Source organism: Dermacentor andersoni, chromosome 11, assembly GCF_023375885.2.
Source record: "Dermacentor andersoni chromosome 11, qqDerAnde1_hic_scaffold, whole genome shotgun sequence".
Classification (NCBI taxonomy): domain Eukaryota; kingdom Metazoa; phylum Arthropoda; class Arachnida; order Ixodida; family Ixodidae; genus Dermacentor; species Dermacentor andersoni.
The window spans coordinates 68,234,562-68,259,974 of NC_092824.1; the positions used below are offsets into that span (position 1 = coordinate 68,234,562).

The 25,413-nt window shown below is 44.9% G+C and overlaps 1 long non-coding RNA gene across 1 annotated transcript; it reads right to left on the bottom strand.

Annotated features, from left to right (window-relative positions):
- LOC140214270 (uncharacterized) lies at positions 1-25,367 on the bottom strand. The gene is made up of 3 exons (XR_011891249.1): positions 24,683-25,367; positions 2,886-2,985; positions 1-127 (listed from the first exon to the last, which is right to left on the bottom strand). It is a non-coding gene; the product is annotated as an uncharacterized lncRNA (long non-coding RNA).
- Between the last annotated feature and the right edge of the window lie 46 nt (positions 25,368-25,413).

Consider the following 25,413-nt stretch of genomic DNA (forward strand, 5'->3'; position numbering starts at 1 on the left):
ATATTCGGGTCACACTTACTACCACAGTTGCACTCGATTACGCCAGTGTAGCATGTCCACCGCAGGTTGAAAGGTATACACCAGAACTCAGTCTGGAAGAGTAGGTCGCCCTTTGGTTTTCTGTCTCCTAGACACAAAAGACAAAATCGAGTGTGAGTAACCCATGTCTTAATGTACAGTGATGCTCTGTGAACACTGCTTATCAAGTGAATATTTACATTAGATTATTTCGACGCATAATTAAAGCATTTCTGTTGTTGATGGCACAACTAAAGGTTGCACCTTGACTAGTTCCAAAGTCCTTTACTACCGTGTTACGCTCTCCGAGTTGTTAGCGAGTACAGTAAAAGGCTACAAAAATGTTTCTCATAATTTCTCGTCACCTATGTGTTTATTGTAATTATACGTCACCTATATAAACCTTGACATCGTAGTAAGTAATCACCTTGCAGTAGCGCTAAAACAAATTGTTATATATCAGTTTATCGGGACCTGAACAGAGAAACATCAAGAAACGGCAGCTTCATCCGCTAAGAAATTGCTAAGCTTAGCTAACACGCCAAGCATTTGGAAAGTGACTCAGAAAATGACTGAACCAGTCTCTTTTTATGAAACATAAATAATGTTATATGATTGAATAGGGACATATTTCAGTAGGTGAAATTACTTTCTCACTGAGCCTCAACTTATGAACCTTTCTGAAAATTCGAATGAAAGGACAAAGAGGTATATGAATATGTGCTAATTAGGCATATCTCTATGCAGCCTGTTTACCACGGTGGCCAATTTTTTTATGATTATTATAACCACTAGTGCAGAGGCACAAAAGAGAGGATACCAGTGAATATCATAGCCTCTACTGCCTCCTCGCGGACAAAATATCGCATAGCATCAATCCTAACAACGGCCGTTAAGCAAAAAACTCATATTCAAATCATATTAGCTTACAAAACTGGTCAAAGCGCCCCCCCCCAACTATGTCGCGATTTTGAGCGACCGTTCGTGAAAACGAAGAAAACAGACCAATGAAGTCGGAGAAAGCATAGGGTAAAACAGCTGTCATGTTTTAGTTTATATGTGGCAACAATAAGCATAGGCGAAGTGAAAGTGAACGAATAGACAACTGACCGGAAGGTGGGAACCGAACCCGCATGTTAGCATTGCACGGGAAGTGCTTTACTAAAAAAGGAACACTGAATAAAAACCGTAAATCAGCGTAGACTTATAAATTATTGTGTCAGAACCCTCCTTCCGTTATCCTTGCGGTAAATACTTGACTACTGCATTAGACAATTAAGGTGAAAGTTTAAGCCTGTTCGTCAACGTGACGTCACTAATTTCGAAGAAGCTTTCTTCTTCTTTTCTTCTTTTTTTTTTTTGAGGGGGTGTCTTTGCGGGGCACCTTAAATGTTCCTTAAGCTTGATACGTTCAGTGTTGTTTTTCTTTAGCTGACACAACACAATGCAATCAATTTTCGCTGACAGAAAACTTAACCAGACCGCAGCAGACGCAGTCAAAATCTGTGACGTCATGGCTGGCTGATGCAGGAGCTTCAAGGCGGCATCGCCTTTTGTTCTTTCGGTTTTCTTTTCTTTTGTTGCGTTTTGTCTGGCTGACCAGTGGTCTCCTCTTTGTTCCACTGGTCTTTTCTTGTAGGAGCGTAATGTACAAGTAAAGGTAATATCAATTTTCTCTTTAGCGCCGCTTTAAGCTACCGCGGCGGCTATTCTCCAGTTTTATTTCTCCGGGTGTTTGCGTACGTGCAAAAATTTGCTGCACGCGCAATTTTCAAGATGTTAGCTGCCCCCCCCCCCCCCCCCGCTGCGTCGAGTTGTGCTTTCTTTCGCTTACACTTCACATTTCCTTATTATTATGCACTACTTTTCAAATCAAACAACAAGTTATAGGTTCCTCTATGCTGTCTCTGACTTCATTTGTCTGTTTCCTCGATAAGAAACTCTAGATAACGAAAAATCGAGCGTTTCGGATCTTTTAATTTAGTTATTGCAATTGATGTTTCCCCTTAAAGTACCGCTTAAAATGCTTGCTCGAAAAGCGTCGCTGCCTTTGTCACAGATATGCGTGGTTTCCAAGAAGCGTTGTCTTCCCCCGCGCTAAAAAAAAGACATCCGAAAATGCAGCCCGCCATATTTCATCGGCTTGCGATTGGTCATTTCATTGGCTTGCTTGCGTCATCGGCCATAAAATCAGGAAGTTCGCAGTGTGACGAAGCGGAAGTGCGTGTGTTTTTTTTTCGCTTTGTCTTTGGGAATTGTTTACCGAGCGTAATTCTGATCACCTGAACTGATTACCTGAAACGGGCATGATTACCCTGGAACCGAGCCAAATTATTATGCCACTAAAATTTGTATTTCTGCGCACAGAAAACCGCCTTTATAATTCCCGCTTTTCTATTACTAAACCAACAGTGTGCGTTGCATTTGACCAGCGCATCAGCCGTAATGAAAGCGTCATATAACAGACAAATATAACAACAATATGTAAGCTTCTGTGACAGTTGACACTTATCACATCCCTGGCACGTCCTCAGCCTAGCAATCAAGATGACTCGTATGGTCGGAGAAGTTGGACTCAGAGGAGAAATGAAAGTATAATGTTATTTTTTTATTAATTTATGTTTTCTTTTTTCCATGGTTTCCTTCTTATAGGGTATTTCTCGCCCCCGTACCCTTCCCTTTTATACTAGCTTGCAGGCGAAATTTTTTACTCCGGCAAGCCTCCCTAACAGGGGAAGGCTAACCGTTCTGCAGGCGTTCACAACAAAGTTTCCTCACTCACTCACTCACTCCGGCAAGCCTCTCTGCTTTTAAACAGTGAGCTATCTCGCTTTCCATATGGTGCATGAGTTGTAGCTCTAGTTTACCTCCTTGTGCCAACTGGCCTTTAGTATCCTCGTCGCCAGTCCGTCCAGGTAACCTTTGTACAGACCTTGCTTGGGCACCATCAAGAAGATAGAGCGTGGCCTGTTAAAGAAGGAAATGACTTCGCGTTAACAACTTTCCTCCCTCTAACCAAAATGTTTTTCTAATATTAAATTTTTTTTTATTCGTTTATGCGTTTCAAAGGCGCACGTCGTTTAATACTGCTTCTTTTCGTACACATCTGGCGGGAGCAAGGGCGTACTCTGCTTTTATACCATAGAATGCATGCTTCAAAAAATCACTCGCGAAAGCGTAGTTCCGCCAGCCTGGGTTGGCGCGCAGACTTTGAATGCAATAAAATTACAATGTTCGTATACTGTAAGTTAACAAGGTTTCGCTAACTTCTCATGCACTTCCCTTAGGGCACGCGTTTCGATGGCGGAACTGAATCCAGGCCGTCTTGAACGCGTGACAGTTCAGCAGATGCATTTATGTTTGCATCAGTTTCGATACCTCGCTCGGCAGTATGCACACGTCTCTTGGCAACATTTGCACTCCACTAACTATTCTTTCCGAAAGCGTTCCATCCCATGATTTCTGCTGCGTCCGTTCAACGCGAACTTAGACAACATATGCCAATCAACGGGTTCTGCATATGTGGGTATGTAAAAAGACGCGCTTTTGTACCGCTTTGAAGCATCGAACTCGTGGCTGAGTGGTAGCGTCTCCGTTTCACACTCCGGAGACCCTGGTTCCATTCCCACCCAGCCCATCTTGCAAGTTGTTTTTTATTTATCAAGTGCCTCCCGGTATTTATCGGTCACGGCCAACGCCGCCGACACCGACGACACCAGCTTTTCTGCGACACGAGCTCCCTAAAGCTGTCGCGTTAAAAAGTGCAGGCAAGAGGGACGCAGATTGTGACGTGCCCTGGGACAGGGTGTTGTACAATCGCGCGTACAGATGTTTACATCATGTCAATATAAGGCGAAGATAACTCATGGCGTTTCCGACTATAAGCCACCATCTGTAGTTATAGCAGGTCAAAACTAAACGGAACGTAAATGTACGTTCAACAAAACCTGCAGTACTTTACGGACTGCGCGCTGTTCAGCGTCTGAAACAGGCAAAGTTGGCGTGCCGCGCTGTTCATTGAACAGTGTCGTTCTTCGCGCAGTCCGAGGTTCCGGTGCAAGTACGTTAGGCGAACCCGCCCAATATGGCGAACATTGGAGAGTTTTGGAATTGGGGGCCCAAGCTCTTTCGAGAGTCATGAAAATTGCAGGCCGCAAGTGCGCATGCGCAGAACCCGAGCCAGTCTTGGGTTCTTGCGTTCGCTTTGACCCCAAGGCCCAAAAATCGAGAACTAGCACGTGACCCCAAGCCGCCTTGGTTCTTAAAACAGCGCGCTTAATTCGTAGTACTAACACATTGATTGCGTTCATTACAGTTTAGTGTTGGCCCCTTTTTGCTAAAAAAAATGCTGTGTGTTCGTTTTCACTTGTAAGAAAAACTTTCGTCTTTTTTTTTCTTCGACATTTTTTTTTTTCTCAGGGCGGCGTCTCGAGCGCTCGACCCGACGCCGTCTGCGTTGGACCCAGTTCTCAAACTCTGCTGCACCTCTAAGCCCAAGAGCAGACTACCCAACGCGTCTTGAGGACCTAGAGTCTTGGGTCCCCAGTTCTAAAGCTCTCTATTAACTCGGTGCTCTCCGCTGCGTCTCCTGTAGATGGTGGCTTTCAGTCGTCAACGCCGTGAGTTATCTTTGCCTTATATCAGACATTTTAGTCTGATTCTCGGCGGCTACACAACGTGGAACTCGCACGATTGCCCTCGAACAATTTCTTTGGCGTTGGTATTAGGGTATCCAAGTGAATTGACCTGCCGCCCGTACACGTCGCTTCGGCAGCTCGCATCAGCTTCAGTTACGTGAGAAGCGCGTGGCAGCGTTCCTTCACTTACTCGGATTGCATTATGTACAAGGAAACTGGTAAACGAACGCTCGTACCTCTCACGCCCACCTAGTTCGTAAGCCTGCATTTAGATTTTGAACGGATGGCAGGCTAACTGGAAACTCTGACTGAACAGCCAAATGGCGGTGGTCGCACTACATCTACGCTGTGTTACAAGCCGACGAACTGCTGCGCGTGCTTTCTGCCACAAACTTCGCGTCTCGGCTCGGTCCCGTTAATCTTCCTGCACAACGTGCCCAGCTTGTTCGGTGCGGAAAAAAAAAAGCAACGCGAACTCTAGCTCTTGCTACCATGTTCATTAGGTAGTTGATACCGCTATATGCACACAGGATGACCGCGGTGGCCCTCGGTGGGCTTGCAGTCCTGAGGCGTCATGGGCGCTCGCAGCTCCAGGGAAGTCTTGTCAGTGGCGCCCACCGGAAGCTGGCACCAGGGAGCCGCGGAAATTAAACGATAAGCTCGCGTCACAGAAGCTCCTTTCCACTTGGTGGTGGCACGACCTGTTGAGGGCGCTTTTCAGTGTGCCTTTCAGTGCCCCTGGGGAGAAACCACGCTTCACTTTTTAGTATGTGCCAATGTACAAACGCAAAAAAACAAACTTTCTTGGCGCGGGGGACGTAGCTTCAGCAACCGTGATGCTCGCTGAAGAACAGTTTGAGGTCCAGAAGCCGGAGCTCTAGATGCGGGTCACGTTGGTGCATGAATAAAGTGGAGGGCAGGTAAAAGACCAACAAGTCCATAAACCCGCTGACAGTTCTTCTGCATAAGTTCCGTAAGCGGATGCCTCCGATCGCTTCGATTGCCTTTTAGACCATGTCGCGCAAAGCGCGTTCTGGCAGGGAATTGTGTAAATCATTTACATCGATCTAAAGGCCACTGGCTGCCATAGGACACTGGTCTTTCGAGAAGTTCGAAAAAACAGCCGAGTTTCTTGCAAGGAACGGGTCGCCAATCTGCAGTTCAGAGAGCGACCGCCGCAGTTCACGACCTATCGCATGTTGCCAAGCTCTTTCTTCTGAGCCGATGACCCCGAAAAGACAGACACCCCTGTCTTGCCTTCTTTTCTTCCGGAAAAGACCTTCCTTCTGCCTTAAGAAGTTGTGAGCTCGGTCAGGTCAAGTACCTCACAAAGGCGGATGGCTTCCTTCTTCACCTTAGACGGCTGAGTCTTCTCCGCGAAGTCAAAGTTTGCTGAAATGGCATCTCGCGACATTCTTCTCTCGACGCCTGCCACCAGGTCTTCGATTCACACGGAAAACGTTTTACGCAACGACAAGGAAAATCTCCTGCTGAGTGACAAAAAATACCACAGAGACTCGACTGCTTTTGGAATGCGAAAGCATTGGAATGGCTTAGGTGAAATGTTTTCGATTTATGTTTTGGACATGCATTAAAGTTGTTTCTGCTGAATCGGTGTCTTTGTTTCCGTAAACGTTATTCACTGACCGGAAATGTTAGGATCATTTTGCTGCAGAATGATGAATTTTTTTGTGTTCCCTTGCTTCGTTTCTCGAAGAGGGCTTCCATAGGCGACCGCCTTTCACAGCTGCCGCTGATGCGGATGCTTCGCAGAGCATCCAAGTAGACACAGCACCAATGAAATCCGAACGCAGCAACGTGACGTGCGCAAAGACGCAAGCACTAGACACACCTCATTTTCTTCCTCTTTCTATTCCCCTTTCCCCACCCCTAGTGTAGGGTAGCAAACCGGATGCTGTTCTGGTTGACCTCCCTGCCTTTTCTATCCTTGTTCTCTCTCTCTCTCTCTCTCTCTCTCTCTCTCTCTCTCTCTCTCTCTCTCTCATTTTATGCACTCATGATTCGGAGTCGAGAGCGCGTCGCAGTAGACACAGTAGACGCAGCACCGATGAAATGCGAAAAGCAAATGACACGTGGGAGGCAGTGACGGAGGCAGTGTCGTGACGTGGGCGATGACGCAGGCACCAGGCACAACTTTAGCCAACCATAACCGTGGAGCCACCGTGGCGTCCGGGAAACGTGCTAATCTCGCACTTTGGAGGCCCGGGTCCCATTCCCACCCAGTCGAAAATGTGCCAAATTTTCTTTTCACTTCCATTAACTGACTTTCTTTGCAGAAACCTGCCTGACAAATTTGAGGTCTCAGTCACGCCGCCAACGACAACGCCAGATTTTCGCGTAATGGGGCATATAATGCCTTCTCATTAAAAGGAGGCAGCTTTGCGGTTTTCCCAGCGAGGCTCTACGGCAAGAAGGCGTGAAGGGCCATTTCATTGGATTTCGAACTCATTACGTTTGCTGTTTAGCGTCGAAGTAAACTGCTTTTTTACCCGTTTGCGCATTTGCTTTCAATGTACAAAACCTTTTGTTTGTCTGCCCTCATGTGGTATCCTTCTTGTCCGGGCGTTTAAGGCTCTTTCAAGAGTTCCTGTGATGATCTGATAATGGAAATTACATTTATGTATCCTTATGCACCTGCTATGTGAGATGTCGGTAACATGCTCTTACAGTCTGAACATGCTTCTATTTATAAATGTGCTTACTTCTTTTTTTATAATTCAAGCTTACGACGATTATCTGCCTTCAACAATGGTAAGAGCCGCAGAAAGCCTCGTGTTATTGGTACGAACACATTGCAGATAATGGTCGCACCGTTATTATTATTGACAACTAGCAAATTTTAAAGGGCATTGCTTCTTTGTAGCATTGCCACTAAACATTTTTCGTTAATAGAACTGCTCCTTTTTAATAATCTGAGACAGTCGGCATGAGAGCGGGATGTACGTATTATGTTGAAATGTTTTTCTAGAGAAATAATCGAACGATTTGATTTGATTATGGATTTCCTATTATTATCAGTTCGTCTCGAATAATCAATAACTTATCAATGACTAGAAATCAAAACATTTAGGCCTCTAAAGTGGTTTTACGTTCATGACCCTACAGGCTGGTTACCAACTCGCTTCCATATCATTTATAAATATTGCTTGTATGCGTTTGTTAGGACCGAAGCGAATTCTCAATGGTAAAACGCGAGTTGTCGACCCGATTTATATGCAGGGTGTCCCACGTAACTTTAGCCGACATTAAAAATATGCGAATGCTACGTAGCTAGACAGAATCAAAGCAATGTTGTTTGCCGTCCTTTGGAGACGCTCGGATTATTATTTTCATTCCTCCTAATTAGAAAATGAGTCTTAATAATTTATTAATGAACTTCTCAAATATTTTAATTAGATGAAAAGTATCGATGAGAAAATCGTATAGCGACATGAAAAACTCCCGATACAACTTTCGGTTTATCAATACGTGCTACATAAAAGTGTCCTTCCGAGCGTGAAAGAAGCCCGCGAATACACGCAAAGTGCCTCGAGTAGCTAGTCGCACGGCAATTATGCGTGCTATTCGCAGGCTTCTTTCACGCTCGGAAAAACACTTCTGTGTAGAACCGTATTGCGCAAAAAAAAAAAAAAAACGCAAAGCTGTATCGGGAGTTTTTCATGTCGCTATACGATTTTCTCATCGACACTTTTCATCTAATTATAATATTTGAGAAGTGAGTTAATTTATTAAGACTAATTATTGAATGATTATTGAATAACTAACTATTATTGAGTGATGGCAAACAACATTACCTTTGTTCTGTCAAACTACGTAGCATTCGCATATTTTTGAAGTTTAGCTAGAATTACATGGGACGTCCTGTATATTCGTCAGACGCTGTGCAGAACATGAATAGATAGATACATGTACGTTGCCGGGACACCACAGGACAACCCTTGCGGCGGGAAAAGAGCGTAAAGGGTTCCTCGCGCTTAGTTGTAACGAAATTGTACCCATCACTTGTAGCATACAAAGTATTACCGCAGCATTTGCTTGTACTGGTTAGTAAAAGTTCAGCCTAACCTAGACTGCAACAAGTGCGTTCGACATGCCGTCTGTTCTGGCAGCTCCTTGCAGATAACCCTGTGCCACATTCCTGAACAGGCACTTGTAGGACAATTGGTCTGTAAGATACTGTACGGGACACGCTTTCTTTATGTGAATAACTCAGTGGTCACTGATTGAAGTGGGCCCTTGAATTGGCTACCATAATAATTAGAGGTGCACGAATATTTGAAGTTTCAAACACGAATTTAATTTTACCAGCTAACTATTCGTATTCATGTTTCAAAATTAATTATTCCGTATTTTCGAATAGTCCAATTCAACCCAAAATTTTGCAACAACCGACTCTTAAAGTCGGATCCCTGTTCTCCGTCTGTTAAACAAAGGACCGCTAATTATCAGAAGCGAAACACCGACAACAGTTTTCGAAGAAATGCGGAAACAAAATGGGTAATGCAAGCTTTTGTTACGGTTTCGCAGCGAAAGCCTACAAGACTGCCCGCCATTCTTGCCTGTAGTTTGACAGTTATTGTTTTGGACAGTCTAGCCATCTAGTAGTTATATATATCTTACGCTACAACCAGCGATGTCTCCCTTGCAACAGGCAATTTTACATGTGTCTACGCTTATGTCCTTCCGCAGCTTTATTTTCCCGCAACTTGTGGTCTTTTTTTTCAGCCATAATTTGTTTAACATTTTCTCAAAGTTATAGGTAGAGAGCAGTTAATAATTATTGGAGAGAGAGAGGGAAATATTTTTATTGGAAGGCAGAGAATTCTGCCGGCGTGTCTAAAGTCCCTTCATGCTGCTCTGCATGAGGGAAGGGATGAGGGATTGAAAGGCCCTGTGAGAGGGAGGGAGGGAGGGAGGGAGGGAGGGAGGGAGGGAGGGAGGGAGGGAGGGAACAAAAGAGAAAGGTATGAAAAAATATGAACGTAGTATTTGCAAGTGTTCGCTATGTTGCATATACTTATGCAAGGCTATGTAAAAATGAAGTTTGCTCATTCTAATGTGTATATACAGCTTATTCTAAAGCCTGCCAAGCAAATCCGTATCCCACAGACAAGTACAGAAGTATAAAGCCGGCCACTGCTTTGCAGTGCAAGACATACAACCAAATGGAATCCTTAGCGCTTAGTGGCGCCTATCATTCTTGGAGCGCTTAAAAACATGATTTAAACATGATGAGAGGCTATCCGTGTATTTTTATGGCAAATATTGATCTTCTATTTAAAACTGATCCTCTGTTCCTGATTGCTAGCTGTCTCTTTTGCACTAGGTCAGTAGAGTCGTGGTAACTAAATATGTTGAAATAAGTATTGATGCTGCAAATGTATGCGTCTGCGTTTGATTATTCGATTCGATATTTGTCACATAGTATTCATATTCGATTCTTACGTTTACATTAGTCCACCTCTAATAAAAACCCATGTGCGCACACATTTCGTTTCGAAAAGTTGTCATCCGGCTGCATTCGCTGCGGCTGGAATGGCATGTTGACTAGTGCACTTATTTAGCCTTTTCCCGGGGACTGCATTTTCCCCACTAACTTAAGATTATCGCTCACCGCAGGATGCGCCTGCGTCATTTCGGACTCGCTCAAATGTTATCATTGAGTCTGTCGTGTACGTTCTCGCCGAACATTTAAAATCAACCTTGCTCAGGACGAACTGGTGGGCTAGTTGGTTATACATGTCTACTTTGAACACAGCGCGCAATAAATCCACGGGGACGGTCAAAGTAACGACACCACAAAGCGCTTTGTGATGTCTTTACTCTGACAGTCCCCGTGGATTTACGTAGACATTTTATATTCAGACTGTTTGCGCGACGCGAATAATGTTGTTTTTACCGATAGGTATGCGAGCAGCAAGCTATTATGCCGGAAACTTTGATGATTCATACATCAAAGGCGACGCGCTTGAACCACACATCAGATTACCACGATCGCCGACAGTGTTCGCCGCTATCCTTGTGCTTCGGGTTTAGCCTATTTTTGTGGGCCCACGTTCGCCCATTAAAGAGTTATTTTCGGCAATCACAATTTTGCTATTGTCTTCTTGAGCGTCACTACAACGTGGCATTACTTTTAACCTGTTGTGAGGAAGTGGATCATGTTTGCCATGGTCACGCGTTATTCGCTGACCGTGGTTTGGAAACTGTCGCACTGTGCTGGCGCCTGGTACAACTAAGCTGGGAGTTATGGCGAAGGCGATTGTTCATTACCGCTTTGCTTGCTGAATTGATAATTTAGGCACCTGCTTGATTTGAGTAATGTTCCCAAAAGTGTCTTCCTAATTAACTAGCACAATATGCAAGAGTGTGTGATCATTAGTGGCTCTTTCAATGAACTTGAGTGTTGTTCATACCTGGCAGAATTTATAAAGAATTGGGGCTAAAATTTTCAGTGAAAAAGTGTTCAGCAATAATTAGGTTGGCAGAGCTCGCGTAGAAAACAATTAATTCACAAAATTTGGTTCGTAGAAAATAAAACAGACTCGTACACGTTGTTTAAAAAAGGTAACTAATCGCTATTGCAATTACTTGTTTTAAAAACAACTTCATTAAAGCTACCAGTTACTGACCTACAAAAGCGAGCAGTTATTAAATAATAATTGATTACCCGAACCCTACTTTTTCGTTATTTTTATTAATATGGCACAAATGCATTAAATAGAGCTAGCTATCCTGGCTCTTACAACGCGTCCTCTGCAGCCTTTCACAGGTGTTCCTCTTCACTAACAAATGCTTTTCGAAAATTTCTCAGGTGGTCTTTCCTTGTCTTCTAGTGAAGACATCTGAAGCAGGCACCGAGCACTCACTCGATACGTGCGATCGGCAGTGTTTTGTTGTAATGTGCGAACACATTGCTCACGAGAATTTGGTTATTCAATGCCTCTACGCTCGGGTCTGGGTCCTCTATGAAGCGCACCGCTTCGTTGTTGCACGCGCTAGGGGAGACGCTCCTGGTAGGGGCCAGTGAAAAAGTATATATAGGTGACCGCTGGCAACCATGCCTTGAATCTGAACTGGCCATCGCTATCAAGTCATAGAAGCGCCGTTTAAACTTGTCGGCCAATACCCGCCGTGGTTGCTCAGTGGCTATGGTGTTGGGCTGCTGAGCACGAGGTCGCGGGATCGAATCCCGGCCACGGCGGCCGCATTTCGATGGGGGCGAAATGCGAAAACACCCGTGTACTTAGATTTAGGTGCACGTTAAAGAACCCCAGGTGGTCGAAATTTACGGAGTCCCCCACTACGGCGTGCCTCATAATCAGAAAGTGGTTTTGGCACGTAAAACCCCATAATTTAATTTATTTTAACATCCTGTTCACCTCTTGTCGGCGCCTTTCCCTCGTTAGCCATTTATACTTAAACCACTAATTCTGACCGACGCCAGCAAGCGTTCGGGTTCCTTAAAAAAAGTGGTCGAATCGGTAATGCAATTCATTATACACCTGCATGTTACTTAGTCCACAAAATGTGGTTAGTGTGTTACAATCACACAAAAAAAATGCACTTGTATGAGCGGCGTTTATATCAAACTGATAGCAGCGCATACGTTTGACGGCCAGAGGATTCTGTCTGCATCAGAGGAGCCCTCCACTGCACGAAGCGAATAAGAATTCAGAAGTGACTCTCACTGCCAACGAAGGCCGCTTAGAAGTTCCAGAAGAGAGAGATTCACTATAAGGTTAAAAAGATCTGAGAAAGGCGAATTTCGAAGGTAGGTGTGTAAATCAGCTAAGACTGGCGTGTTCAGGTAATCGAGGGGAAGCTGCAGGACGCTGATTGTGGGACGGAAGTAGCCCGTGTGCATGCTTTCATCCTCCTGAAAAAATATAGTTCCCGCCTGATTAAGCTGCTTCGTCTATTATAGCTCGTTAATGTATAACTGGATACGTGTAATTGGTTAATGAAAAAAAATTAATTGAATTACAGTGAATGCTGCCGAGTAAAGAAAGTAATAGTTATATGACAAAATTAGAAATAAAGGCTATTGATTATTCGTAATTATTTACATGTAATTTATTACGTACAAATGTGTAAAAGAAGAAATGTAACCAACACAAATGTGTTCATTCGCAGTTTCAAAATTTTTTTATGAGTTCCGGGCGAAATAAGGTAAGAATAAAATTATCCTCTACATTATTGAACGTTAGGCGCGCTTAAAATGTGAAAAATATAGTCGATATCTTTTAGATGAATTTTCAAAGGTGCTGCCTTATATTTCTTTGTTGTACATCTCTGATGTATGACAGCTGATTCATCATCATCACTGTCCACTGTAGGACTAAGTCCTCTTCCTGTGATCTCGAATTACCCCTGTCTTGCGGTAGCTGATTCCAACTTGCGCCTGCAAATTTGCTTAGTTCATCACTCCACCTAGTTTTCTGCTGTCATCGACTGCGCTTCCATTTCCCTTGGCACCCATTCTGTAACCCTAATGGTCCACTGGTTATCTGCCCTACTCAATACATGGCCTGCCCACCTTTTTTTTTTCTCTTTTTGACACCTACAATATTGCTTATCGCCGTGTGCTCTCTGATCCACACCGCTCAGTTTCCGTCTCTTAACGTTCCGCTTAACATTTTTCGTTTCATCGCTCTTTGCGCGGTCCTTAACTTCTAGGGCTTCTTTGGTAACCTCAACGTTTCTGTCCCATATGCCAGCACTGGTAGAATGCACTGACTCTACACGTTTCGTTTTATATATAGTAACAAATTTCCAGTCAGGGCCTAACAACGTCTATTACATGTGCTCCAACCCATTTTTATTCTTCGGTAAGTTTCCTTCTCATGAACAGGGTCTTCTGTGAGTAATTGACCTAGGTAAACGTACTCCTTCAGAGACTCTAGAGGCTGATCGACGATCGTGAACTCTTGTTTCCTTGCCAGGTTATTGAAAATTATCTTTGTCTCCTGCAATTCTCTTTAACACCACTCTTACACTTTCTCGGTTAAGATCCGCAATCATTTGTTGTAATTCGTCCCTTGTGTTACTGAACAGGACAATACCATCTGCAAACCGAAGGTTGTTCCCTTATCCACTGTTGATCCTCACTCCTATGCCTTCCCAGTTTAATAGCTTGAATACTTCTTCCAATCATGCTGTAAATAGCATTGGAGAGATTGTGCTTCCTTGTCTGACCCCTTTCTTTATAGGTCTCTTCCTGCTGTTCTTGTGGAGAATTAAAGTAGCTGTAAAATCTCTGTAGATGCTTTGCAAGATATTTACGCATGCTTCCTGTACTCCTTGATTACGTAATGCTTCTATGACTGCCGGTATCTCTACTGAATCAAATGCCTTTTCGTAAACTATGAAAGCTATATAGAGACGTTGATCATACTCTGAAGATTTCTCGATTACCTATTTGATGACATGGCTGTGATCCATTATAGAATATTCCTTCATGAAGCCAGCCTATTCTCATGGTTGAGATAAGTGAAGTGTTGCCCTGATTCTCTTGGAAACTATCTTGGTGAATATTATATACAATACTGAATGTCAGCTTATAGGCCTGCAATTATTCCATGCTTTAACGTCTCCCTTCTTATTGATTAGTCTAATGTTGGCACTCTTCCAGTTCTCTGGTACACTTGAAGTCATGAGGCATTGCGTAAAAAGAGCCGCAAGCCTCTCAAGCATGTTATCCCCTCCACCTTTGATTAAACCGACTGCTATTCCATCTTCTCGTGCCACTTTTTCCCGTTTCACCTCTTTCAAGGCCCCTCTAACTTCATCCCTGTCTATAGAAGGAACTTCCGTATCCTGCTTAGCACTACTTCGAATGAAGTTAACGTGACTGATCTGGTACAGGGGAATATAAAATAATTATTCCGCAGCTTCTACAATATCTTTGAAATCGTTGATGAGATCACCCTGCTTATCTTTCATGTTCAAAAGATCTTGCCCTGTCTTACGGCACATTTCATTCTGATTCACTGAGCTTAAATGTGGAATACGAAGCACTTTACATATATGCGTTTGTCTCGGTGATGCAGTCCGGCACATAGAGAGGATCAGCTTGTGCCGTATCTCAAATTTTCACTTTCTTAAAAAAGCATACGTGAGATCAAACAGGCGCCGATTCTTTTGACCAATGTGATCGGATGGATGGATCGTCCCTGAACGACTGGAGGCGCAGGTGTTTTTAGAAAGGAGCCTGTCGCAACTGGCGACCAATGCTGGCGGGTTATGAAATGAATGAAAGCCTCAACCTAATCCGTGCTCGATACGGTCTTGTTCTCAATGCCTGTAAATCGCAGTGAGCGAGAACGAAGGCTACGTTTCATAAATCATTCAATCAACCTTTATTTGATCACCTTTGAAGATGAAATAAACAATGAAGCTTACAGGCAAAACTAGAGGAAACTTTGGCGCTACGATCGCTCTGACACGTGTCATCTTCCTTATGGCTTCGGACGTTCTTGTGACGCTATTACGATTTGTCTGCATTTTCGGACCTAAATTTGCATACAATAATAGTTTTCTCAAGGCGCGAAAGCAATGAGAATTTGTGCGCTTGCCTAAGCATTGCTAATTGCTGGACTTATAACTTTGTTGAATCCAAATGATTTACAAAGTCATTTGTAGCAAGAATTATGAAAATATAAATCTTAGGCAAAGGAACCTTCCGCAGATCTAGTCGCTGCCCAAGTCTGTATGTGAAAACGTTTGTATGTGTATGTGTGTGTGCGTGTGCCTGTCTTATATTGTATGAGTGTATGTGCGGCTCTGTGGATGTATCTGTGGCCCTGTGCGTGTTTACATGTGTGTATATGTTATGTGGGCTTGTGTGTACGTGTCTTTTCTGTGTACGCATGCGCATGTGTGCGTATCTTTGTGTTTGTGTGTATGTATGTCAATATCCATGTGTGTAGGTAGTGTGCATGTATGTGTGTAGCCATGTATGAAAATTTTTTACGAAGGTGTGTGTGTGTGTGTGTGTGTGTGTGTGTGTGTGTGTGTGTGTGTGTGTGTGTGTGTGTGTGCGTGTGTGTGTGCAAGGTATGATACCTAGGTCAATTCTATGCAGTTTAATTTGCAATTATAAGTCCACCTGCCTATATAATGCGTTATCTAAAGTGTTGCTTCTCGCGCTGCCTCGCGTTCCCATAAATTCGAATATCTGCCTCTCTCATCGTGATGACACCGTGTTGGGATGAGGAGCTCGACAGCCGATTCACTGCTTTAGTTGCTGCAACCAACCCGGAATATAACAAGGCATCGCATCCCCGCGGCACGGACTCGAGAAATTCCTGCTATACAATTGCAAATTTTTCGTGCAGGGATCGTCTGATTTCCTTATTTACGTGGCCGCTACAACTACACGTTAATAGAACATCAGTAGCCTGATTGCAGCACGCCAATTCTCGCGAATTATTTGTACGAAACGCTAACAAATCAATAAACTCGAAAGCTCCACAGGAGCCGAGAACAACAATGAGTTAATTTTTCTTTTCATTTGTTTTTTCTTATACGCCCGTAAACAGACACCAGTATCTATTGTCATCAGATCTAGTGTCATTCGTACATATTACGTAATCAAATTTAGATTAGTTTAATGTACAGCAATTGAAATCATTCGGATATTTAGCAGTATCACCCGACCCGAGGGCCCCAGCTTTTCTAACGGTCGGCGCCTTATAAGGGCGGCAACCGGCGAGATCAGCGAGCGTTTGCACAAGCGTTCAGTGTATAGCTTGCTGCGCCGTTCATTCCAAGAGGACACACGCCCCGGCACAGGTTATTTGCTAGACACTGCTAACGAAAAACTACGTGAAGCTTCCCACGTGCACGAGTAGTATGTGGCATCTGGGATGCGCTTTCTTTGCTTCTGACCCCACGAATGTCATGCGTGCGCCAGATGGATGGATGGATGAAAAACTTTATTAGGGTCCCTTAGGGCGCGCCCTAGCGCGCAGCGGGCCGCTCCCACGTCGGGACAGAGAGGCCGAGCCTCTCCCCCACGTCGCGGGCCCGTTGGACAGCCCATAACTGTTCTTCGAGGTTGGGGCTGTGTAGGACAGCATCCCAGCGTGAAGCAGTGTTACTTTCATCGCCGCGTAACGCGGGGCATCGCCAGAGCATGTGAGGTAAGTTCGCTAAGTCATTGCATAGTGCACATGTATTTGTCGTCTGAATTTCGGGGTACATCTTGTGAAGAAGTAGGGGGTTTGGGTATGCGCCCGTCTGCAGAAGCCTTAGTGTCAAATCCTGACGTCTATTGAGTTTGCATTGTGGGAGGCAGTAGATCCTCCGAGCCAAGTAGCATGCGCCAGGGAAGATGAAAAAAAGAAGAAAGAGTATTGACCTGCCTCACATGTAGCTGACGACTATACAATGCGAAGCATTCATGGTTTGTCGACGACAGCTGTGTGAATATTGCAACTGTCCTGTAGCCGAACGCTTACGTAGCGATGATGTGGTGTACTATCTACACTTATAATACTAAGTAAGACGGAATGTCTCTTATGGCAAGATGCAAGATTTAAAGCCAACGAAAGCCCCATGACATACATATATACCCAGTGCTCCATACCCAATGGCCACAGTGTGAAAATGCCTAGTCTTGCCAGTGGCACATAACCACTGTCTCCCCTGTGGCACAATGTATTAGACTGCACTTTCACCCGGATCGGCCGACTTAAACAGCGAGATTCACCGCCTGTACGCCCACCTGCACAACAGTGTGGCTGCACTCAGGGAAGAATGATTCGTATTGAAATCGGAAGTTATATCAGCACGTGCCTGGTAGCGCAAAAAATTCGTGTGAACGATTGGACGATGGTTAACAAACGCAGGGTAACCAAGGCAGGGCTAACATAGGGTAACATGGGTAACAATGGCAGGGTAACAAAGGCAGGGGTAATAAAGGGTAACAGAGTTAACGAAGGAAAGGTAACATGCAGGGGTAACATAGGGTAACATGGGTAACAATGTCAGGGTAACAAAAGGTAACAATGGCAGGGCATACGCGATGCTTAAGGCAAGACCGTACAGGAGACGCTGGCACCAAAAAGTGAACTCCTTGACAACTTTTCGCCGTGTTAAGGTTCTGAGTAGCACGCGGTCGACGTTCCCGCGATATGAATCAAAATCTAGTTGATTGTGTGCCGTAAATACCATGATTGTGTTTCTTTATTTTTTTCATCTCAAGGTTAAACACAGTGTGATGTGTCCGCAGCTTACTTCAGCGCTATATGCTGCGGTACCTAGATCGGGGCTTGCGCAGTCCTAGAATCTTTTTAATCTTTGAGTTGATTAACCCAAGCCTTCTGTACGTGTTATTCTGTGGCAAATGCATTGCATTTCACACTTGGCATCTTCAATTCACTAGTCTGTCCTCAGATTCATGTTTGCAATTTTGTTCGACCTGGAATACGTTTTAGTGTTTCTTCCTTCCTTCTTTCCTTCCTCCTTCCTTCCTTTCTTTCTTTCTTTCTTTGCTATGATTTTTTTCGTTTGTCCTTTCTTTCTTTTAGTAAAATGCTTTCCCTGTACTATTCAAATGAATGAATGAATGAACTACACTTGCAAATTTCATCTCTAGAAATGTTTTCTCTCAGTTTACCGTTCCGAGAAAGGGACAAATTCTAACAATACAATTTCTTCTTGCTTCTTGAGAACATTATTAAAAACATTCACCGGAAGAAGGAAGTACGTTTTATCTTCTGTATGTTACCTCCAATGTACCGAAATAATATATTGATCTGTACCTATGGCAGTACTGAGTGTGACTCAAAGAACTTCGCAAAGTTGTGAAGTCACGGTGCTTTTGGCACCAGTGAGTTTGACTCAAGAAATCCAAATGTGGCCTTTTGTGCCACATTCGAGGTGCCTTGACGTACTTTCCTAGATTTTAGAAAACTAGGCACGTGTTTTGTTTTCCCAACATTTATCTCCTTGCGGGGTCTGTTTGAGATATTTATGGAAAAGCATTGTCTTAAATCTTCCTAGTTTGGCGATTTATTCTGCACGCTGTGTAAATAAGGTTAACTTTGTCTCACGTTGAAAACGCAATCCGACCTTGCTGAGCAAGCGGGGACAGCGAAAGATGTTGGTAACGCAGTAGTAATAGCAATGGTAGTGATAATAACGTAGAGCCCCATTCCGTTGTTCGTTTAAGTGGAAACATTGGAAATCCCGTTATCAATCAGCTGGCTAGTCTATCACCAACAACATATCAACAAAACTAAGGGTTATGCCTAAACTTCCAAGACAAATGTAAGAGCTTACGGAATCGTGTAAACACACATCGTACAACGACCGAATGAGTTTGTGGAAAAAACAAAATCAATTTGGCAATCTCTTACCGGGCATGCGAAGTGGCAGCGCAGCATCATTTGGCATGAAGACCAAATGAAGAAATCACTGGTTTATTAAAGCAATGCTTATTTGCCTAACTCCTCTGTGTTTGGCGAGGGTGCTAGGGCGATGCAAGCAGCGATGGAATCGCCGCAATCAGTAGTAATGTGCAGTATATCACCTTGGAATGCGATTTAGATGCCATAATCATGTTTTCCATTGACGAGTATGGACCCGCAGAGTGCTTCATTTTGTTGTGCACAGCTCTTTGGGTGCAGACTCCATTGAACTGTATAAAGCATTTCAGATAGCGGGATTAACATTCGTAGTGTTTTGTTGCGGTATTATTTACAGCAATCGCTCTTAACTGTGGAAGCGTATGTGTTCGGGCGAATTGGTGTAGAAAAAAACTCGTTGGCCAGAAAGGTTATATAGTGCTGCATGATAGGAAATGAACAAACATTTGTTTGGTAATGTCTGGTTTGTCTGCCACTTCTTCGGGATCTACCAGTGCGCTATTGCTCTTGTCCATTTCTTAAACATGCGACGACAATCTGTGCATCGGCACAAAACGTTGTGCGCAACCAACACTATACGCCTGTCATTCCATCCAGACTCGCCTGTACCCATGTGTATACCTAGAGTACTGTGACCGTATTCCCGATCATTCCCTCTAGGCGGTATTTTGGCTTTTCCATGAGCTATAGCATTCGTGGGCGACCCCTCATTTCAGCTGCTGGTGATGTGCCCGTCTGTTTAGACAATAAAAGTTTGCTGAAAGCGGTATTGTACAAGCACGTACCGAGAATGCGGCCTTAATGCGACTCCTGCAAGATCGATAAGCAAGGTGGACTAGAACTTCTTAGGATAATAAAAGCGGCGTGCTAACCATGCGGTGTAGGAGAAAACACATGATAATTCTCTAGAAATTCAGCGTATAGGTAAGAACACGACTACGGAAATAGCATGTCGCTTGTAGCGCGGTTGGTAATTTGTATGAGGAGCGTACCTGACTTTTTGTGCATGATTTAGATAGTAGCTGAAGTAATTTACGAATAGTTTTTCTTTCCCTTGTTTTAGCTTTCCTTTACAGCAGAAATTGCTGTGAACTTCAGTCGCTTGCAATTGTTAGTCATACGAGAGAGGTGTCCCGAAGTGTCTTCTATAAGAAGCTGTCTGTTAATTCTGCAGAATTGTTTCTTGTGTATCCCATGATTTCGAAGTGCAAGTGACTCGTTTGAGATGTCCTCTGTGAAAAAGTGGTGACTACCTATGCACGGGGCCTTTACGAGTACTTAGAAAATAGCTGATGTGATTCAACTGTTGTAGTTCCTTGACAAAAACGACATATGAAGCTATGTGCTGCTGAGGTTCAGTCAAAGAGAACCGTTACGAAAAGTTTTACAATAATTGGTCGTCGGACGTTATTTTCACACACCATTCATGTTTTCTACGTGACACGATAAAATATATTTGTGTGTGTGTGTGTGTGTGTGTGTGTGTGTGTGTGTGTGTGTGTGTGTGTGTGTGTGTGTGTGTGTGTGTGTGTGTGTGTGTGTGTGTGTGTGTGTGTGTGTGTGTGTGTGTGTGTGTGTGTGCAACGTTTTACACATAGGCTAAAGCTCGTCTGGCCCAGTTTCCACATGTAAAAATATTATTTTTCTCATTTTCCTTTCTGCTTTTCTTTATATCTGACTTAATTTTCTCCGGCTTACTTCATCTCTGTTCGATTCCTTCTACCACGGACAGAGGAGTTCTGAAGAGCGTCGAGAAATAATTGCGCCATAACCGCTCCAATGAATGCCACTTATTGTAACCCTTGCCAAAATGAAAAAAAATTTTTGCAAAGTGCCTGTGCTTGTGCAATCATTCACTGCTGAAATCGCCAAGAACCTTGCAATTTTTCCTACGTGCGCGCGCGTGTGCGGCCGATCTCGCGTGTGTGTCTGATTCGCTTCACCAATTTCGCGATCAGAAAGCTCGCTCCGTAGCAACCACCGAGCAGGCAGCAGCTTGAGACGGTGCAGCATATTCAAAAAAATAAAAATGAAAAATCCGCGCCGCCTATTACCGGCGTGTCGGGCGTCTTTACGATGGCGCTGTCGCGAAGCGACCTGTCGTCCCACATTGCGCAGTCGGGCTCACGGCTTTCGTTGTCTCAGTCGAGCCGGCCCCGCATTCGGTGGGGGCGTCCAAAACCTCACCGGACCAGCTGCGCCGCATCGTTTCACCGGCGTCGAGACTCGAGGAGCTTTGGGAAAAGTCACGTTTAAGACGGCATTCCCGGCAAAATAGATATATTCTCCTGTCTCTCTCTCTCTCTCTGTCTCTCTCTCTCTCCTGAACGTGGCGTGATGAGTCTCCGAGCAGCGCAGAAAAAGCGGGGAACGTGTTATTGCGCCTGGCATTCGTAAAAAAAAAAAAGAAAAAAATGCTTGTTTGTTTGTTTGTTTGTTTGTTTGTTTGTTTGTTTGTTTGTTTGTTTGTTTTTTCTCGCTGTTCCCACGACACCGGCTAGCACTGCGTCGCCGTTTCTACTCGCCTCTTACAAGATAATATAGCCCTCTCGTCTCGGCGTTTCAAGATTCAAACAAGCGAGTTGCGTTCTCCTTCCGTTAACTTCTTGTTTTCAACGCTTTAAAGTGAGCGGAACCCGCTTCTCGTTCGGGCACTTCCTTAATCTAGCGTGTAATTCCGCCAAACTGTTAGCCATGGCAACAACGCTGTCGTCGAGAGTATGTTCGTACGAAAAAAAAAAGTTAAAAAAAGAAGCACGTCTACTTCGTGCCGTGGCGTGACTTCTTTTATTGTCGAAAGAGCCGCAGTGCTCCTCGAGACAGTTTACCTTGTCATTGGTTGGCTAGTAAAAGTGTGGGTGGCTCGGAGGCGCGTTTGAGACGAGTCTGTTGTTAACCTTCTCGCTTGCTTTAAGGATTCCTCTAAGCTCACGCGTACGAAGGTTTTTCGACCAGACGCGACGCAGCTTTTCCTGGGCAAGTGTCGCAAAGCGTTTCGCTGCGCGCTGAAGTCAACGTTTGAGATTTCTTGGTGATGCGGTGAGTCTGTGGAAGCTGTAGTTATGCCTCCTGTCATTGGGTGACTAGAGTTACTTTCAAGAAATGTTAAGGTTATTCGAAACACTGTTTGTGAGACAGCGATCGTAAACCAAAGCAATCGTATTAGTCATTCCTGGGGGAAAAAATCGTCCATTTGCACTTTTGTGTCCTCTGCAAGGTCAGAGAAGGACGTGGTTGCTCAAGCTATTAACTTCATCGAAACTTAATGCTAATTCGGAGACTGGTGCTTTCCCATCTTTGATGTGCCTGTTTTTGATGTCGTGGACCTGAGCAATACGTCTGCCTTAGAAGTCAGGACCGCCGAAATGAGAGTAGTACCATCTAGAACTGGTACAGCGCAACATGCAAAGGAAGAAACAAGCCGAGCCGGCCAGATAAAAGAACATTATAAAGGAACATAAAGGAAACTGCCATAATCGGCTGTCAAGTTTTTGATAAAAGCGATAACTGAGATCGTAATAAGCGCGTAGTATTTCAACGCCGCTTTCACGCGAAAGTCTCCTGTACTACACAGTTTGTAATGAAGCTGAAGGGCACCTTCAGGTTTGCGGTCGTGGTCGGCATTCAGCATTGCACTGCAGAACGAACGCCAAGTGGCGACGTTCTATTCGTCAAGCGCTGTGCTGACGTAAGACTTCGTAAGGAATACGTCACGAATAGCCAAGGTGACAAGCTGTGGCGTGCACGTGATCCGCACAAACGCTCTCCATCGTAAGTTGTCAGTGCTCACAGCAGTCTCCTAAATTAGTGTTCGTATGCCGGAAGGCTAACAATCCTGTAACAAGTTAAAGTTTTTCGGGCCCAACTTCACATTTTGGCACAATCGTGACAGACTCTGTCTGTATCTCAAATGACCTTTCATTTCCTCCTTTCTTTCTCTCTTTCTTTCTTTCTTTCTTTCTTTCTTGATTTGTTTCCGTACATGTACACAAATCAAAGCAAAAGCGAGAGGCTCAGCAACCTGACGGAGGCTTTTGCTCCGGAAGCAGTTTGTCACGTAGGCCTTACACAAATAGGCAAGCAACACTTCTGATGCTAAACTTAAGAAAAGTTAACACAATCATATTGTTTAAATGGTGCAAGGAATACGAACAATAATGAAATATTAGCAGATAAACTAATTTGCAAACATATTGAATCCCAAGCAGCTAGAAAACAAATATATATGCGCAAAAAGAAAATCAGCAGTAGCACTTGAGCATAAGACAAAATAGAGAAAAGTGTGGGGGAGAAAAAGAACGACCCATATGCAAGCTGTATTCAGCACTGAATCTTACGCAGAGACCATCGCTCATACGTGGCAAAGCCACGTCATCCTAACCGAGGTGGCACGTCTGGATGAACGTTGCTGCGCCTTTTATGTTAATCACCCTCTTCACGTCAATTTTGCCTGAGTATTTAGAGGGTACACGCAGGACTACTCTGCAACATGTTACACATGTCTACATGTTACAACATGTCTACACATTATAATGTTGGTGATCAACTGTTCCATGAAGCTTCACGCCTTAACAGTCTCTTGCCGGTTTCATCGAACGCCTCGTTCGTTTTGCTGCGTGACAGAAATTTATTATGGTATTAAAAAAACTGAAGGGGGCTGCCGCAACGAGAACATGTAGTGTGGTAAAAGCTCTGGGCGTTTGGCCAAGTGAAAATCTATAGCGTAGTAGCGGCATGGACATCGGCACTGCCCTCGGTCATGTCTAACAGTCAGCGGGCTCAGGGAAAGCACAACTGTCAGCGAGATCGCGAGACGGTGCGTGCCAACGTGAATATTATGTCTAGGGACGTTGGTGCATGCGCCTGAGCATAGACCTAGCATGAGCAGAACATGAAAAAAAAACGCCAAGCCGCTTTTGTTGTCTCGCTGGCTTTGGTATGCACTCTTGGGCTCGACGAGGTTACCCGCAATGAAATGTGGCCTTTACAAGGAAATTACGAGTGATTAAATTATTCAACGACAGGATGATTGCATATCATTTCCGAGTTCGAACCTCTTTCGCTCACTTGGGGACAGTACAAATTTGATACTGTGAAAAAAAAAAGGTTGTAAATTGGGCACTGAAAGGCCCATGAAAAACAAAAGCTAACTGGCTACGCTCGGAAAACCGTAACTCTGCGCTTTAGTGACGTTCCGCTTGTTCATCGTTTGTTTCCGAGAAAAAAATTAACTCTCAACGGGATTCACAACTGTAAATGTCGTCTTCCATCTACTCTACAACTTCGAGAAGCGCTGAAAACGCGCGTGGCAGATGGATAGCGTAATTATTGCCGTCGGGAGTACGCAGTCCCCGCAAAATACGCAAGCTGTCGCCGTTGCCGAAGCTTTGAAGCCTCTCACCGAGCCACCTTTTCGTGCGAGTGATTATTCTCTTCGAAACCATTTTGAATGACCTTTCTCGATTGCTCAAATGTCGTTCAACAGCGTAAACAACGCTGTATTCGAAGCTCTCATTTCCCAGTGTTTGCCGTCTGCCGCTCACATATTGCGCGATCGACTTCTCACGCAATCTCCGAGCCATCTTCTACGTGCCACGCGAGCACCCCGTCACCGCACGCGCGTACACTCACCCACAAGAGCGTTAGGCCTAGCCCCGTCTTCGAGACTCGAGGCATCCTGTTCCTGCCGCGGGGCTCCCCGGCCCCTGTCCTCGTCCTCCCGGCGCTACTGCCGATGGTGTGGCACGGTCTCACGTCCGTTGGCTCCTCGACGAAGACCCGGAGCGACACCCGGGCAGCCCCTGCCGCCAGAAGCTGACGACGCACACGAGTACGGAACGCCGCAGGACGAGCAATCCTTCCCGCTTCTCTCGACGGTATCCTCACACGTCTCCCGACGACGCGACACCCCGGCGAGTGAGCCGATTGTGGCAGGACGGGAGCGACAGCGACGTGCACTCGTTTGTTCTTCGGGGAGCGCGTTTTCCCGCCCCCCTTGCAGGCGAGGAGGAAGACGCCTGTACCCTGGCTGCTTGTGCGCTGAACGCTCGTGGGCCAAGCGCTCCAGGGGCCCGTGCGCCTTGCTGGGTGACACGTCGACGTCCTTTGTCCTCGGCCGGTGACTATCGGCGAGTCCAGTCCGGGAGGCTCCTGCGAGTCCCAATGGGCGAGTGAGACGTCGAGGGAAAGAAGGTTGGTACTGTCTTGTAAGCGCGATGAATGGAAGCGCGAGCGGAGCGAGGTGCGTTGTTTTTGGGAAAGTCCAGCGTCAGGCTCCGTAGCTCTGGTCTTCAAGGGCGCCGCCCGCTTGCTGCTCCTGTCAGGCCTCTGTGCCGGTTGAGTGCTAGCGTGCGAGAGAAAGA